At 45.8% G+C, this 18,579-nt stretch overlaps 1 protein-coding gene across 3 annotated transcripts in view; it reads right to left on the reverse strand.

Moving 5' to 3' along the window:
* The window catches only part of LOC122925102 (gastrula zinc finger protein XlCGF57.1-like), a 139,304-nt gene that overhangs the window by 23,503 nt on the left and 97,222 nt on the right, over positions 1–18,579 (reverse strand). Inside the window, exon 1 of one of the 3 annotated variants that reach the window (XM_044276619.1) lies at positions 5,509–5,602. The exons of 1 other annotated variant lie outside the window; for it this stretch is intronic. The gene's annotated coding sequence lies outside the window, so the exon portion shown is untranslated. Of the gene's footprint in view, positions 1–385; positions 435–5,508; positions 5,603–18,579 lie in introns of those variants that run through there. One more of the 3 variants, XM_044276618.1, reaches the window with a different exon arrangement.

Genomic DNA, 18,579 nt, shown 5'->3' on the forward strand with positions numbered 1-18,579 from the left:
TCAAATGGATCAGCCACTTTATTTTTAATTCACTCATCTCATGAGGGTGCACCGCGCAAGACCAGCCTGCTCTCCATGTACTTCTATGGGAGTCCCGAGAATAGCAGAACCAGCATTTGGCTATTTTCGGCACGGCCAAAGAAATGAGTGGTGGGCGGCTGTGCATGTGAGGTGCACTCTCATTCACTTCGAGGGGCCAATTCTGGAGAAAAGAGCGGGCCCCAGAGCTAGGGGTCCTAGCGATATGTCACAACCCCTTTAAGGATCTTGTAGCACAACAACATTCTGTGTCAGTGAGGTCAGAGAACGGCCATAAAAAGAAGCTGCGCCCCTCACAGGGTCACCATGGACCCCAATCCTTACATGCCTGTGACCGCACACTTACCTCCTGCTGTAGAGCTGCAGCTTGGTTGTTCTGTTGTTATAGGGCCTGCGATGATGTCATAGCCATGTGATTAGTCACCTGTGTGGGAGGAGTCAGGAATCACATGACCTGGAGTAATAGATGCCTAGGAGGCGAAAGGACCTTTGGTGATGTCATGACCATGTGACCATGTGTGGGCGGAGTCAGGCTCCAGGCTGTGCTGTCTGAGGAGATTCAGATTCTAGATAATAAGAAGCTCCTCCTCGTGAGGTGATAGAGATGTGTGCGCCGCCTGAGCCTGAGACATACAAATCTGTACTGCTCCACACACACGGCTCTGCACCTTATACACTACACACACGGCCCTGCGCCGTATACACTACACACACGGCCCTGCGCCGTATACATTACACACACGGCCCTGCGCCGTATACATTACACACACGGCCCTGCGCCGTATGCACTACACAGACGGCCCTGCGCCGTATGCACTACACACACGGCCCTGCGCCATATACACTACACACACGGACCTGCGCCATATACACTACACACACGGACCTGCGCCATATACACTACACACACGGGCCTGCGCCATATACATTACACACACGGCCCTGCGCCGTATACACTACACAAACGGCCCTGCGCCGTATACATTACACACACGGCCCTGCGCCGTATACATTACACACACGGCCCTGCGCCGTATACATTACACACACGGCCCTGCGCCGTATACATTACACACACGGCCCTGCGCCGTATACATTACACACACGGCCCTGCGCCGTATACACTACACACACTGCTTTGCGCCGTATACACTACACACACTGCTCTGCGCCGTATACACTACACACACTGCTCTGCGCCGTATACACTACACACACTGCTCTGCGCCGTATACACTACACACACTGCTCTGCGCCGTATACACTACACACACTGCTCTGCGCCGTATACACTACACACACAGCTCTGCACAGTATACATTACACACACAGCTCTGCACCGTATACATTACACACACAGCTCTGCGCCGTATACACTACACACACGGCCCTGCGCCGTATACACTACACACACGGCCCTGCGCCGTATACACTACACACACGGCCCTGCGCCGTATACACTACACACACGGCCCTGCGCCGTATACACTACACACACGGCCCTGCGCCGTATACACTACACACACTGCTCTGCGCCGTATACATTACACCAGTGCAGTTTCTAGGTAAAATTTTTCTCAGGGCGAGTGTCAAACCTCCCCCCCCCCATCAAAACTGCTTGATTAAATCATATCAGAAGAGTACTTGCAACCGTCTCACCATTTTTATTTATTTTTAATTTTTTTATGCTTAACACAAGATTTATTGAGAGCAAAAGAAAATCATAAATTACTGCTTAAACTGCTAAAGGTCGCAGGCAGAGCGGTGCAGGAGAAGTGCAGTATAAAGGACGGCAATACCTAGAAGAGTAGTCATTAAATACAATCATCAATAATGTGCAAAACCAAAAAAACTGTCATGTTAGCATTTAATAACTAACTAAAACCCAATCACAGCAGGTCTCACCGAGCACACGCAAGTAACTGGACAAAAACCAAGTAACATATAAAACCAGATCCAAAGCATCGATGGCAGATTACTGTATACTGTACATAAATGTATGGAGGTTACACCATGCCGGACAATATAACCTCTGTGCCATGCTGTACAATAAACAGTATAACCCCTACACAGTGTAGCGGTATACTGTATATTGTGTGGCACAGTGTAGTGGTATACTGTACATTGTGGGGCACAGTGTAGAGGTATACTGTACATTGTGTGGCACAGTGTAGAGGTATACGGTATATTGTGTGGCACAGTGTAGAGGTATACTGTATATTGTGTGGCACAGTGTAGCGGTATACTGTATATTGTGTGGCACAGTGTAGAGGTATACTGTATATTGCGGGGCACAGTGTAGCGGTATACTGTATATTGCGGGGCACAGTGTAGCGGTATACTGTATATTGCGTGGCACAGTGTAGCGGTATACTGTATATTGCGTGGCACAGTGTAGCGGGTATACTGTATATTGCGTGGCACAGTGTAGCGGTATACTGTATATTGCGTGGCACAGTGTAGCGGTATACTGTATATTGCGTGGCACAGTGTAGCGGTATACTGTATATTGCGTGGCACAGTGTAGCGGTATACTGTATATTGCGTGGCACAGTGTAGCGGTATACTGTATATTGCGTGGCACAGTGTAGCGGTATACTGTATATTGCGTGGCACAGTGTAGCGGTATACTGTATATTGCGTGGCACAGTGTAGAGGTATACTGTATATTGCGTGGCACAGTGTAGAGGTATACTGTATATTGCGTGGCACAGTGTAGAGGTATACTGTATATTTTGTGGCACAGTGTAGAGGCATACTGTATATTTTGTGGCACAGTGTAGCGGCATACTGTATATTGCGGGGCACAGTGTAGAGGTATACTGTATATTGCGGGGCACAGTGTAGCGGTATACTGTATATTGCGTGGCACAGTGTAGAGGTATACTGTATATTGCGTGGCACAGTGTAGAGGTATACTGTATATTGCGTGGCACAGTGTAGAGGTATACTGTATATTGTGGGGCACAGTGTAGCGGTATACTGTATATTTGGGGCACAGTGTAGCGGTATACTGTATATTGTGGGGCACAGTGTAGAGGTATACTGTATATGTGGGGCACAGTGTAGAGGTATACTGTATATTGTGGGGCACAGTGTAGCGGTATACTGTATATTGTGGGCACAGTGTAGAGGTATACTGTATATTGTGGGGCACAGTTGTAGCGGTATACTGTATATTGTGGGGCACAGTGTAGCGGTATACTGTATATTGTGGGCACAGTGTAGAGGTATACTGATATTGTGGGCACAGTGTAGAGGTATACTGTATATTGTGTGGCACAGTGTCGAGGTTATACTGTATATTGCTGTGGCACAGTGTAGAGGTATACTGTATCTTGCGGGGCACAGTGTAGCGGTATACTGTATATTGTGTGGGCACAGTGTAGCGGTATACTTATATTGTGTGGGCACAGTGTAGCGGTATACTTATATTGATGGGGCACAGTGTAGAGGTATACTGTATATTGCGTGGCACAGTGTAGCGGTATACTGTATATTGTGGCACAGTGTAGAGGTATACTGTATATTGGTGGCACAGTGTAGGTATACTGTATATTGGTGGCACAGTGTAGAGGTATACTGTATATTGGTGGCACAGTGTAGAGTATACTGTATATTGGGGCACAGTGTAGAGTATACTGTATATTGGTGGCACAGTGTAGAGGTATACTGTATATTGGTGGCACAGTGTAGAGGTATACTGTATATTGGTGGCACAGTAGAGGTATACTGTATATTGGTGGCACAGTAGAGTATACTGTATATTGTGGCACAGTGTAGAGGTATACTGTATATTGGTGGCACAGTGTAGAGGTATACTGTATATTGGTGGCACAGTGTAGAGGTATACTGTATATTGGTGGCACAGTGTAGAGGTATACTGTATATTGGGGCACAGTGTAGAGGTATACTGTATATTGGTGGCACAGTGTAGGGTATACTGTATATTGGTGGCACAGTGTAGAGGTATACTGTATATTGGTGGCACAGTGTAGAGGTATACTGTATATTGCGTGGCACGGTGTAGAGGTATACTGATATTGCGTGGCACGGTTTGTAGGTATACTGTATATTGCGTGGCACGGTGTAGCGGTATACTGTATATGTGCAGGGCACGGTGTAGAGGTATACTGTATATTGTGTGGCACAGTGTAGAGGTATACTGTATATTGTGTGGCACAGTGTAGAGGTATACTGTATATTGTGTGGCACAGTGTAGGGTATACTGTATATTGTGTGGCACAGTGTAGAGGTATACTGTATATTGGTGGCACAGTGTAGAGGTATACTGTATATTGAGGGGCACTGTGTAGAGGTATACTGTATATTGTGGGGCACAGTGTAGAGGTATACTGTATATTGTGTGGCACAGTGTAGCGGTATACTGTATATTGGTGGCACAGTGTAGCGGTATACTGTATATTGTGTGGCACAGTGTAGCGGTATACTGTATATTGTGTGGAACAGTGTAGAGGTATACTGTATATTGTGGGGCACAGTGTAGAGGTTACTGTATATTGTGGGGCACAGTGTAGCGGTATACTATGTGTGGCACAGTGTAGTGGTATACTGTATATTGTGTGGCACAGTGTAGAGGTATACTGTATATTGTGTGGCACAGTGTAGAGGTATACTGTATATTGTGTGGCACAGTGTAGCGGTATACTGTATATTGTGTGGCACAGTGTAGAGGTATACTGTATATTGTGGGGCACAGTGTAGAGGTATACTGTATATTGTGGGGCACAGTGTAGCGGTATACTGTATATTGTGGGGCACAGTGTAGCGGTATATGGGGGCATGTTTTATGCGCAATACTAACAAGTGCCCCCCCCCTTCCAATTAATATTTTCTATTAAACACCGTCTTCTGTAATATGTCTCTTTATATAAAATATTTACGTATGAAAAATGTATCAACCTGATTTGGTGATCCTCTCCAAATCTAGTGTCTGCTTATTTGGAGTAAAGATCACCCGGAGGACTCATCACTAGGATGCAGCAAGAGTTATATAAAAAAAATGAATAATGCGATTTATTATCGGTCTTCATAAGAGTTGATTACTTACAGAAAAGGTTTAGGAAAAGTCTTAGTCTAATTGTTCATGAGTGAATGTTGGTGATCCTTGAGGTATCTTTGCTGAAAGTCAGGAATCCTCTTCTCAAGCTCCATGCGTCTTCCCTTCATCTTCTCCAGCAACCAACAACCCCCAACAGAGTGTAAGAAGACCCCCCCTTGTCTGTCCCTGTCAGTCATTCACACCATAGATACAGGCGTGTCTTACTAATGTATGGGCTTCACATTGTCACATATGGAGACTTCAAATATAGTTCTTGACGTTCCCATACAGACCTCCCATTGCCAAGTGTATTACTATAGATGGTGTGTAATGTAATACATTCTTTTAAATATCAATTAATATTATATCACATATCATTTAACATCTTCAAATGTTTCAAATACCTTTTTGTTACTGACTGTCTCCCTCCCAGACGAAAAGAAGAAGAAAGTACTGACCTCTGCTGGGCTGGAGTGGAGCAGCTGCCGGAGAATGATTGCTCCTCCCCCTCTGATGTCACTTCCTCTACTCACTAGCAGAGAGCAAGAGAGGGAGGGAGGACGGAGAGTAGTGTCTGAAGACAGCGCCGCCCGCCCTGCAGGCAATCACAGCCTGTGAGCATGTGAAGTATTACGGTCGTGCCCGTCTGATCTGAACTGATGCTTCCACACTGGCTTGCAGCTCCAGCCTCCAGCGTAGAGGTCACCACTGAATCCAACCTATTCCTGCACAGTCACAGCGGCTCAGCTGATCGCCGCGCCGGCAGTGAGTGACAGGCTCAGCTGACGTCCGCTGCTGACACCTGTCCTCATCGCCGCCGGCACCGCTGACTGACACTCACCGCCAGCCGCCAGGCGAGGGCCGGCTAGCGTAGAAGTCTCTGCAGTTTGAAATGAATCTTCCTGTGCCCGGGTCTGAGAAAGGCTTGTACCCGGGCACAGGATTACGTACCCGGACTGTCCGGGTGATTCCCCTACGGGTGGCAACCCTAGCTCTGCACCGTATACATTACACACACACAGCTCTGCACCGTATACATTACACACACAGCTCTGCACCGTATACATTACACACACAGCCCTGCACCGTATACATTACACACACAGCTCTGCACCGTATACATTACACACACAGCTCTGCACCGTATACATTACACACACAGCTCTGCACCGTATACATTACACACACAGCTCTGCACCGTATACATTACACACACAGCTCTGCACCGTATACATTACACACACGGCTCTGCACCGTATACATTACACACACGGCTCTGCACCGTATACATTACACACACGGCTCTGCACCGTATACATTACACACACAGCTCTGCACCGTATACATTACACACACAGCCCTGCACCGTATACATTACACACACAGCTCTGCACCGTATACATTACACACACAGCTCTGCACCGTATACATTACACGCACGGCTCTGCACCGTATACATTACACGCACGGCTCTGCACAGTATACATTACACGCACGGCTCCGCACCGTATACATTACACACACAGCTCCGCACCGTATACATTACACACACAGCTCTGCACCGTATACATTACACACACAGCTCTGCACCGTATACATTACACACACGGCTCTGCACGTATACATTACACACACGGCTCTGCACCGTATACATTACACACACGGCTCTGCACCGTATACATTACACACACAGCTCTGCACGTATACATTACACGCACAGCTCTGCACCGTATATATTACACGCACAGCTCTGCACCATATACATTACACACAGCTCTGCACCGTATACATTACACACACAGCTCTGCACCGTATACATTACACACACAGCTCTGCACCGTATACATTACACACACAGCCCTGCACCGTATACATTACACACACGGCTCTGCACCGTAAACATTACACACACAGCTCTGCACCGTATCCATTACACACAGCTCTGCACCGTATACATTACACACACAGCTCTGCACCGTATCCATTACACACACCTCTCTGCACCGTATACATTACACACACAGCCCTGCACCGTATACATTACACACACGGCTCTGCACCGTATACATTACGCACACAGCCCTGCACCATATACACTACACACACAGCTCTGCACCGTATACATTACACACACAGCCCTGCACCGTATACATTACACACACAGCTCTGCACCGTATACATTACACACACAGCTCTGCACCGTATACATTACACACACAGCTCTGCACTGTATACATTACACACACAGCTCTGCACCGTATACATTACACACACAGCTCTGCACCGTATACATTACACACACAGCTCTGCACCGTATACATTACACACACAGCTCTGCACCGTATACATTACACACACGGCTCTGCACCGTATACATTACACACACGGCTCTGCACCGTATACATTACACACACAGCTCTGCGCCGTATACATTACACACACAGCTCTGCACCGTATACATTACACACACAGCTCTGCACCGTATACATTACACACACAGCTCTGCACCGTATACATTACACACACAGCTCTGCACCGTATACATTACACCAGTGCAGTTTCTAGGTAAAATTTCTCTCAGGGCGAGTGTCAAAAAAACTCCCCCCCCCCCCCCCCATCAAAACTGCTAGATGAAATCATATCAGAAGAGTACTTGCAACCGTCTCACCATATTTATTTTTTTTTTAAAAAAATTTAACACAAGATTTATTGAGAGCAAAAGAAAATCATAAATTACTACTTAAACTGCTAAAGGTCGCAGGCAGAGCGGTGCAGGAGAAGTGCAGTATAAAGGACGGCAATACCCTTAGAAAGTAGTCATTAAATACAATCATCAATAATGTGCAAAACCAAAAAAACTGTTATGTTAGCATTTAATAACTAACTAAAACCCAATCACAGCAGGTCTCACCGAGCACACGCAAGTAACTGGACAAAAACCAAGTAACATATAAAACCAGATCCAAAGCATCGATGGCGGATTACTGTATACTGTACATAAAATGTATGGAGGTTACACCATGCCAGACAATATAACCTCTGTGCCATGCTGTACAATAAACAGTATAACCCCTACACAGTGTAGCGGTATACTGTAATATTGTGGGGCACAGTGTAGAGGTATACTGTATATTGTGTGGCACAGTGTAGAGGTATACTGTATATTGTGGGGCACAGTGTAGAGGTATACTGTATATTGTGGGGCACAGTGTAGCGGTATACTGTATATTGTGGGGCACAGTGTAGCGGTATACTGTATATTGTGGGGCACAGTGTAGCGGTATACTGTATATTGTGTGGCACAGTGTAGAGGTATACTGTATATTGTGGGGCACAGTGTAGAGGTATACTGTATATTGTGTGGCACAGTGTAGCGGTATACTGTATATTGTGTGGCACAGTGTAGAGGTATACTGTATATTGTGTGGCACAGTGTAGAGGTATACTGTATATTGTGTGGCACAGTGTAGAGGTATACTGTATATTGTGTGGCACAGTGTAGAGGTATACTGTATATTGTGGGGCACAGTGTAGAGGTATACTGTATATTGTGTGGCACAGTGTAGAGGCATACTGTATATTGTGTGGCACAGTGTAGAGGCATACTGTATATTGTGTGGCACAGTGTAGAGGTATACTGTATATTGTGTGGCACAGTGTAGCGGTATACTGTATATTGTGTGGCACAGTGTAGAGGTATACTGTATATTGTGTGGCACAGTGTAGAGGTATACTGTATATTGTGTGGCACAGTATAGCGGTATACTGTATATTGTGGGGCACAGTGTAGCGGTATACTGTATATTGTGTGGCACAGTATAGCGGTATACTGTATATTGTGGGGCACAGTGTAGCGGTATACTGTATAGTGTGTGGCACAGTGTAGGCTATATGTGTATAACATAAACATACTCCACATGAAAACTTACAGTTACTTGGCTTGGCCCTTGGGGATCTCGGACGCCACTTCCACACTTTGGCCGGGGGCTCGGCGGAGCTGATGTGTTTATCCTATTGAGAAAGATTTCATAATAAGGATTTGGAGAAGGGGCAGAGGAATAGCAGAGCAGGGAGAGGCTGGTGCTGCTACTAGGGGGTCATACCATGGGGGAGTAATAAAGCTCACCATAGTGCCCCCCCCCCCCAGTAGAAATAATTCTCCTTATAATGTGCAAAACCTACCCCCTTGTAATGCCCCCAGTTGAGCTAATGTTCCCATAATGTGCCAATATAAACGACCCCTTCTCAGTGCCCCCCGTAGATGACACCATAGTGCTCCTCTCCCCCTTCCCCATAGTACCCACCATAATATGTCCCAGTATAAAATGCCCCTATACAGATCCCCCATATAAAATACCCCTTCTTTTTAGCCTCAGTAGATGCCCCTATAGTGCCACCCAATAATGTACCAGTAATAAGTGCCCTAATAAATGCCCCCCAATTATGTGCCAGTAAGATGTGCCCCTATAGATGCCCCTAATCATGTGCCAGTAAGATGTGCCCCCAATCATGTGCCAGTAATAAGAGCCCCTATAGATGCCCCCAATCGTGTGCCAGTAATAAGAGCCCCCCCACCATCATGTGCCAGTAGCCAGTGCCCCCCCCTATCATGTGCCAGTAGCCCCCTTATGTGCCAGTCACCCCCCTATCATGTGCCAGTAACCCCCTATCAAGTGCCAGTAGCCCCCCTTATGTGTCAGTAGCCTCCTATCATGTGTCAGTAGCCTCCTATCATGTGCCAGTAGCCCCATCAAGTGCCAGTAGCCCCCCTTATGTACCAGTAGCCTCCTATCATGTGCCAGTAGCCCCCTTATGTGCCAGTAACTACGCTTATGTGCTAGTAGCCCCCCTATGTGCTAGTAGTCCCCCTTATGTGCCAGTAGCCTCCTATCATGTGCCAGTAGCCCCCCCAATGTGCCAGTATTAAGTGCCTCTCTCCTTCTTCCCCATATGTGCCAGTATCATAGTGCCATCTCCCCCCCTTCCAATGTGCCAGTATCAAGTGCCTCTCTCCTTCCCACCCCCCCATGTGCCAGTATCATAGTGCCAACCCCATCTTCCAGTATCAAGTGCCTCTCTCCTTCCCCCATGTGCCAGTATCATAGTGTCAACCCCCCCATGTGCCAGTATCAAGTGCCTCTCTCCTTCCCACCCATGTGCCAGTATCATAGTGCCAAACCCTCCCCCACATGTGCCAGTATCAGGTACCAACCCCCCTCCCCATGTGCCAGTATCAAGTGCCTCCCTCTCCCCCCATGTGGGTATTTAAAAAAACAAAAAACACTTATACTTACCTCCATGTCAGCGATGCGATGCAGCCTCTTCCACGCTGTATATGGAGTCAGTGCTTGTGTATTCTAATTTAGCCTGTATTTCAGAAAAGTTTCTGCTGGGACTCGAACCCACGACCTTCTGTATCAGAGGCAAGGCACTTAACCACACAGCTGTAAAGTTGCATAGCCACTGGCTGAAAAAATATGAGACTTCTACTGTAGACTCTGTTATAGCTTTGATAGCTAGTGTACATCCATACACATGACAGCTGCCCCAGCGCACTCAGCTTTGCTATATCTCTATATATGACAGCTGCCCCAGCGCACTCAGCTCTGCTATATCTCTATATATGACAGCTGCCCCTGCACATTCAGCTCTGCTATATCTCTATCTACTGTATAGTAATACTTAGAGATATATAGATATAGCAGAGCTGAGTGTGCAGGGGCAGCTGTCACGTGTAGCAGAGCTGGGTGTGCTGGGGCAGCTGTCATATATAGAGCTATAGCAGTGCTGGGTGTGTTGGGGCAGCTGTCATGTGTATAGATGTACACTGGCTATAACAGAGTCTACAGTAGAAGTCTCATATTTTTTCTGTCAGTGGCTATGCAGCTCTTATAGTGCTTTGCCTCTGATATAGAAGGTTGTGGGTTCGAATCCCAGCAAACACATCTCTCCCTCTCCTGTGGATGGCAATACAGATGACTATGCCTGGGATTTGTTGGATTGGAATCTCGTAAATGAGAAGCGTGTAAGTTGTGACACAAGCAGTGCGTCTATAAAGTAGTAAGGGTGCTGCCGGGAGGTGAGAGAAGGCTGCCGCCATCCTGCATGTCGTTACAGTGTGTGGTGTTTGTGGCAGTCGCTACACTGGCCAAGGAGCCTCCTTGCTGTCGGTGCTGCTGGTGCCCCCCTTATGACAGTGCCCCTGTCAGAAGGGGGGCGCTGCATTACACACACACAGCTCTGCACCGTATGCATTACACTCATCGCTGTGCACTATATATAGATTACACAGGACTCTGCCCGTGAGGCTTACAATCTACAAGGTATGGGAGAAGGACACAGTAGGTGCGGATAAAGTTGTGCATGGCGGTATAGAGGCAACAGGATCACTGGTTGTCGGCTTGTCTGAAGAGGTGGGTTTTCAGGTTTCTTTTGAAGGATTCCACTGTAGATGAGAGTCTGATATGTTGGGGTAGAGAGTTCCAGAATGTGGGGGAAGCACGGGAGAAATCTTGGAGACGATTGTGGGAAGAGGTGATAAGAGGAGAGAAGGAGGTCTTGTGAGGATCGGAGATTATGTGTAGGTCACAGATGTATGGCAGGGACAGGTTGTGAACATAGTAAGTGTTTTGTACTGGATTCTCTAGGCAACAGGGAGCCAGTGAAGGGATTGGTAGAGAGAAGAGACAGGAGAGTAACGGGGGAGAGGTGGATTAGTCGGGCAGCAGAATTGAGGATAGATTGGAGGGGTGAGAGAGTGTTAGATGGGAGGCCACAGATGTTACAGTAGTCTAGGTGGGAGATGATGAGGGCATATACAAGAATCTTTGCAGACTCTGGATTAAGGAATGTTTGGATCTGAGAGATGTTTTTGAGTTGGAGAAAGCAAGAGGTGGAAAGGACTTGGATGTGTGGTTTGAAGGACAGAGCAGAATCAAAGGTTAACCCCAAGGCAGTAGACTTGGTTGATAGGGGAATGTGTGCAGCCATTGACTGGGGTAGATAGGTCTGATGAGGGGGCTGAGTGAGATGGGGAAAATGATAAATTCTGGTTTATCCATGTTAAGTTTTAAAAAGCGAGAGAAGGAGGAGGATAGAGGACAGGCATTGTGGGATTCTAGATAGTAGGGTGGTGATATCTGGACCAGATGAGTTGTCTCAGGCCAAAGGGGTAGATTTAGATGAGCAGGGGTGCTAGAACAGAGCCTTGAGGGACATCAGCAGAGAAGGTGTGTGAGGAGGTGTTTGTGTGAGTGGGAGACACTGAATGTTTGGCCTGTAAGGTATGATGTGACCCAGGAGAGGGCCAAGTCTGTGACTCCAAGAGATGAGAGTATACTGAGAAAGCTCCTGGTGTAACCTCCCACGATAGGACTGCAGTGTAAGAGAATACCAGGTGGTGTCCTGTACCTGAAAGAACTCTCTTCTGGCATCCATCAGGAGCTTTTCTCAGCAATTCACAAACTTGACACAGTTTCGGCCTCCATTTACATTGGCTGATATCGGCACAGACTGCGCACCCATCGGGATATTATCAAGCGGCTTGACGCTTATCTGGAACTTTTGGCAGGCTCATTAAAAGGGGGACAAACTATTGTTTGGATGCTTGTCTCCATATACAGTAGCTTTCATGTTGTGGGCAGTGTATACAGTATCCTGTCAAGATGTGCTCCCGACCAACAAGCATTTCTATACTTGCAGGAAAGATTTGATCTCCCGGCCAATGACTTTTTGCTGGCTAATCATTGCCCTTTTTTAAAGGCCTTTTTTATGAACACCCGTCCTCCCTGTCAGTGTTTCTAAAAGGACCTGTCAGGCCGGCGCTCCGTGTCCGCAATGTCCTGCATCCTGGAACGCAGGGAATGATAAATCTCCCCGATAATGCGCATTCTGGGGTTAATGACCTTGTGTATTACAATGATTCCCGACACTCAATTCCATTCTTGGCCCCTTCAAAAGATTTTGGCCAGTTGATATAGAGTCCCAAAAAATCAAATAGAAGCAGCCCTGCATCATTACCTTAAACAGGATTTATAGTTCATTCATGTATAGAAATCCACAATATACGCAGTATCAGACCTTGGCTTGATGGTCCCAAAGGTGAATTCTCAAAAACATCCGCATGACTCCAAATAGTTTCACAGCAGTAGGTACATTTACTCACAAGATGGCATCATGACAGAGCGACGTCTTTTTCAAGCAAGTTGTTACCTTTATTCTGTATGAACTATAAATAATGGGGGGCGCATCATAGGTTGGACGGTATGACACAAAAATAAAACCACGAGTGACAGTGCACTCACTGTTTTCTGTTGTGCACAACACTTTATTTCACCAATAGTTGGATTTCCTAGGACTGTAGCCATGAATCCGGTGGGCAAGCTCATGCTGATGATCGAGATCAATGAGGTGTTGAATAAAACAAAAATGATCCTTTCCATGGCGGTCATCATGGATTCACTGGAGAGTTCTTGTTTTCAAATTCATTTATTGTGATAAAATCCCAATGAATTAGAAAATCAAACAGATTTATTTGTCAGGTATAAACACAATCGATTATTTGCTCGATCCAAATTTATATTTTACTAGCAGAAGGACCCGGCTTCTCACGGGTATATTTCATCTAATGTTTGTGTGCGTCAATAAAAGATATACAATATCCACTATAACCTGGAGACTAAGGACCTGCAAGCTTCTATTGGCTGATAAGGGACATGTGGCCGTGTGTATGGCAGTTGGGATATGAAGAGAAAGAACTGCAGGCTTATATTGGCTAATGTAGGTCATGTGATGTGTCATATTTGCATTTTTTGGGAATACCGTATTTTTCGCCCCATAAGACGCACCTAAGTTTTTGAGGAGGAAAATAAGAAAAAAATATTTTTTAATCAAAAGGTGTGCTTTTGGTGGGTTTGAACTAATGGTGGTCTGTGCATGACACTATTATGGGGGATCTGTGGATGATGCACTGTTATGTGGGGGATCTGTGGATGGCACTGTTATGGGGGGATCTGTGGATGGCACTGTTATGGGGGGGATCTGTGGATGGCACTGTTATGGGGGGGATCTGTGGATGGCACTGTTATGGGGGGGGGATCTGTGGATGGCATTATGATGGTGGGGGGAATCTGTGGATGGCATTATGATGGTGGGGGGGAATCTGTGGATGGCATTATGATGGTGGGGGGGGGGGGGGGATCTGTGGATGGCACTGTTATATGTGTCATCCACAGATCCCCCCCCCATAACAGTCCCATCCACAAATCCCCCCATCATAATGCCATCCACAGACCCACCCCATCATTATCCCATCCACAGATCCCTAAGGAGGGTCTGTAGTAGGCGGGGAGAGCGGCGGGGCCGTGCAGGCACTGTACCGGACACATACACTCCGCTTTATATATTAGATATCTTACCACTATCGAAACAAAAACACTTTATCAAAAATGCCTTGATTTTGTGTGGCCATATACTGAAAGACATAACTTTTCACCTTTTAAATTGACTGCTGTGTGACAGCTTGTTTTCTCTTTTCTTTTTGGGAATGCCCTTCAGTTTATATTTATACCATATTGGGGTACTTATAACTTTTTCATTACTTTTAATTCAGTTTTTTTTTTTTTTGGCAGGAGAGAGGCGATAAACAGAAAACATAGCATTCTTTTTCATATATTCATTTTTTACATTCACAAGACAGCTGAAATAACACACCAGCTTTACAGGAATGTCACTAAAGATATGGCAATATCAGTATTGTATAGTTTAGTTTTTTGTAATAATCACTTTCATAGTTAATGGGTAACTAAACCTTTGATGAAAAAAATAAGGGGCAGTGGTGTTCTCAGAGAGCTCTACCCATTTGGCTTTCATCGGCACTGTTCAGCTTTTCAAGTGTATGGAAAATAGATCCCGTATACTTTTTATGGTTCTGTAGTTCATATACTCGAAAAGCCGAGCCGATGAAAGCTGAAAGGGCAGAGCACTCTTAGCAGTGCTAAAGCCTCTGTTTTTAATGAAAGGTTCAGTTACCCTTAAAAATGCACTTTTTGGCCTTTTTTACAGTTTTTTTTTAATTTACTTTAAATCAGAGATGAGCAAAGTTTTGAGAAATTTGATTCGGCAGCTTCACCAAAGTTCTCCAAGAAATTCGATTTATTCTGAATTAATTCATCACAAATCGCTATAAATCTGGTATACCCAGCCCAATCTGTCTAATCACATTCTTCCCACTTGGTGGACCAATCTCAGTGTGAAGGCTTGGAACTTAAACTGCAGGTAGAGTGCATCGCCATGTACACCAGTGTGCGGTGAACCAAGATTCATAGCTAATCCCTACTGTTAGCTATAGATTTACTGTGCGTCAGTATTGCACGTCAATGTTACCGTCAGGTCTAATTTATCGCCGTGGACTTAACTGTGCAGTGCACCAAGATTCAAGTAGCAGCAGCAGCGGCAGTAACAGTGCGCACCAAGAGTCATAGCTAATCCCTTCAGTTAAACAAAAAGTAAAGCATACAGCACCCTTCAGTAAAGCAAAAAACCCATGCGTGCCCTTGCAGGAGCTGTGTCCAAATGGCTTCTCAATGGAACAAAATAAAGAAATTGAGGCAATGCCAATAAAGCAGTAGTTCTTTTAATCATATTGTCGCAGTCCAAACACATGCTTTTTAATCTCTTTTGTTAGCTGTCAAATTACTGTGCATCAGTATTATAGGTCACTGTTACTGACAGTTCTAATTTACTGGCCGGGCAGGAAAATATGCCCATGGCAAACTTGGCCAGTTGCGGCCACACTTCAAGTTTGCATGCCCAGTAGTCCAGGGAATTTTGGATCATAGGTGACAGGGTGCAGTCCAAGTATGCCACCACCTGCTGGCTGAGGTTCTGCTGCATGTCCCACTGCTGCTGCTGGTTTCGTCAGAAGGTAGCTGAAGAAAACTGGTCATCAGAGACTCCATACTTAAGTTGCTGCTTATAGAGCTGTTGCTGCTCATGTCCTCCCACCAGTCATGGCAGTGGAGCATGAACGCAGAGGCCTAGCTTTGCATAAGTGATATGCTGGAGGATCACTGTGAACTGTGCCTAGAGGGGAGGGTGAGGACAAAGTGCAGGAAGAAGAGACATTGGCAAAGAAATCCCAGCATTGCAACAGAGAGGCGGCGTTGCCATCACCTGGCCAAGTTGCTGGTGTGCCTGGGTCAAAACTACATTTACCCAGTGGACTGTGAACGACATATGTCCTTGACCATAGTTACAACTCCATACGTCAGCACTGGTGTGAACTTTACCAGACACCAAGAGGCCTAAGGACTGGACAACCTTCTGCTCAATGTATGTGTGCAGGCCTGATACAGCTTTTTTGGAAAAACCTTGACTGGGCACAAGCCATCAGTTCTCTGAAATATAAAGAGTCCACTACATGGAAAGGGAGGGACTGTAGTACCAGCAACTTGGCCAGGTGCACATTCAGATTCTGTGCCACTGGATGAGTGCACGTATGCTGTTGTCTTTTTGCAATTGCCTCTTGATCGATTGCTGACGAAACAAGTGAGGAGGAGAAGAAGCATCAGAATTTGCAATCTCCTCGTGATCGATTGCTGACGAAAGCATCAGAAGCAATAGGTGACATTGAAGTCTAAGGAACAAGAGCTTCCTTCTGCTTTATGGTGATGCTTCATGTTTTGACGCAGGGCTGTCGTCTGAACATTAGCACACTGTCCACGCCTCACCTTATCCCACACATCCTGCATCGCGCCATGCTAACGTCCCCACCGCACACTTATGTGCATGGTGATAAATTACACCTGCCCGAAATATGGACATAACCTAATGCTACAGCTAACAGAAGGTATTAGCTCCACTGCATACTTATGTACAGGGCGATAAATGACACCTGCCCATAATACAGTCTTAATGTCATGCTACAGCTAACAGAACAGATTAGCTATGAAAAATTTCACTCCCCTTCACACTTATGTACAGAGTGAAAAATTACGCCTGCCTGTAATATGGACGCAATGTAACGCTACAGGCAGCTAACAGAATGTATTAGCTATGATAAATTTCGCTCCACTGCACACTTATATACAGGGCGATAAAGTACACCTACTCTCAATATGGATTTAATGTATTGCTACAGCTCACATAAGGGATTAGCTATGATAAATTTCACTCCACTGCACACTAATGTAGAGGGTGAAAAATTACACCTGCCCGTAATACGAACGCAGCGTAATGCTACAAATTACAGAAGGGATTAGCGATGAATGTCAGTGAACTGTACAGTGATGCACAAGACGATATATAAGACCTGCCTTTAATAGTGATGCACAGTAACTGATTCTCTAAAAGAACGGATTAGCTATGAATGTTGGTACATTGCACAGTCATGCACATGGTGATATATTACTCCTGTCTTTAATACTGAAGCACAGTAACTTTATCACTAAACTAATGGATTAACTCTGAATGTCGGTGCTCTAGAACGTGATGCACACAGCGATACACTCTCCCTGCAGTCTCCTTCTCAAATATTGTCCTATTAACACTTTGCAGCAACACTGGCCCTAGCACATGAGCGCTTGTCACATCTCTCCCTAGGATCAGCTCACAGAACAATGGCAGACACTGTACGGGATGAGGGTTTTATACGGCTGTGACATCATAGGGGATGGCTACCTGCGGATTGGCTGGCTGCGCGGCATTATGGAGGATCTTACGTTCCCGGACTTCTTACTTACACTTTGTAACACGTGCAGCCGCCATTTTAGGAAATACTGATTCGTTACCACAAAGCGCAAAGAAATTCGGATTTGTTGCAAATCAAAGTTTTCCTAAACTTTGGAGAGAATTCTGCCTCGATTGCTTCAGTTCACTCAACGCTACTTTAAATCACATTATTTCAGTCCGTTGACTGCTTACATTCTACACTGCACTAATTATGTAGTACAGTCATAATGTCTGCCTGTTAGTATTCTGCAGACAGGTAACCTATCAAACCCTTGTGCAAGGTCTGTACTTTACAAACCTGGAGGCCATCATTAAGCCTCCGGCTGCCTTACCAATTATGATTACTCTGATCTCGTTGCCCAGGGGAAGGTACATGATATAGGGTCAGAGTGAGCCCCCTCCATCCGCTTTACCACTTTGACGGTATGTTTACTACAGACTGTGGCATCTAATGGGGTTACATAGCCAGGAACGGAGCTAGCTCCAATCCTGGCCATTGCAGAGAAAGCCTGGCTATATATTACGGTTGGCTCCTACTGCTGATTGCATGAACCTAACTGCTGTGCCATCACTAAGTAGGGTGTAGGACGTTAGCCCTCGCCTTCTCTCCCTTGTGTGGCTTCTTTAATGTTGACCAAAGTTTGATTTATCACTCTAAAATTTCCCACTTTCTTGGCCTGAAAATGGCTTCTCTCCTGTGTGCATTTTCTGATGTTTAACAAGAGCTGGTTTTCTTATGAAACATCTCC

This window comes from Bufo gargarizans, chromosome 1 (assembly GCF_014858855.1).
Source record: "Bufo gargarizans isolate SCDJY-AF-19 chromosome 1, ASM1485885v1, whole genome shotgun sequence".
NCBI lineage: Eukaryota > Metazoa > Chordata > Amphibia > Anura > Bufonidae > Bufo > Bufo gargarizans.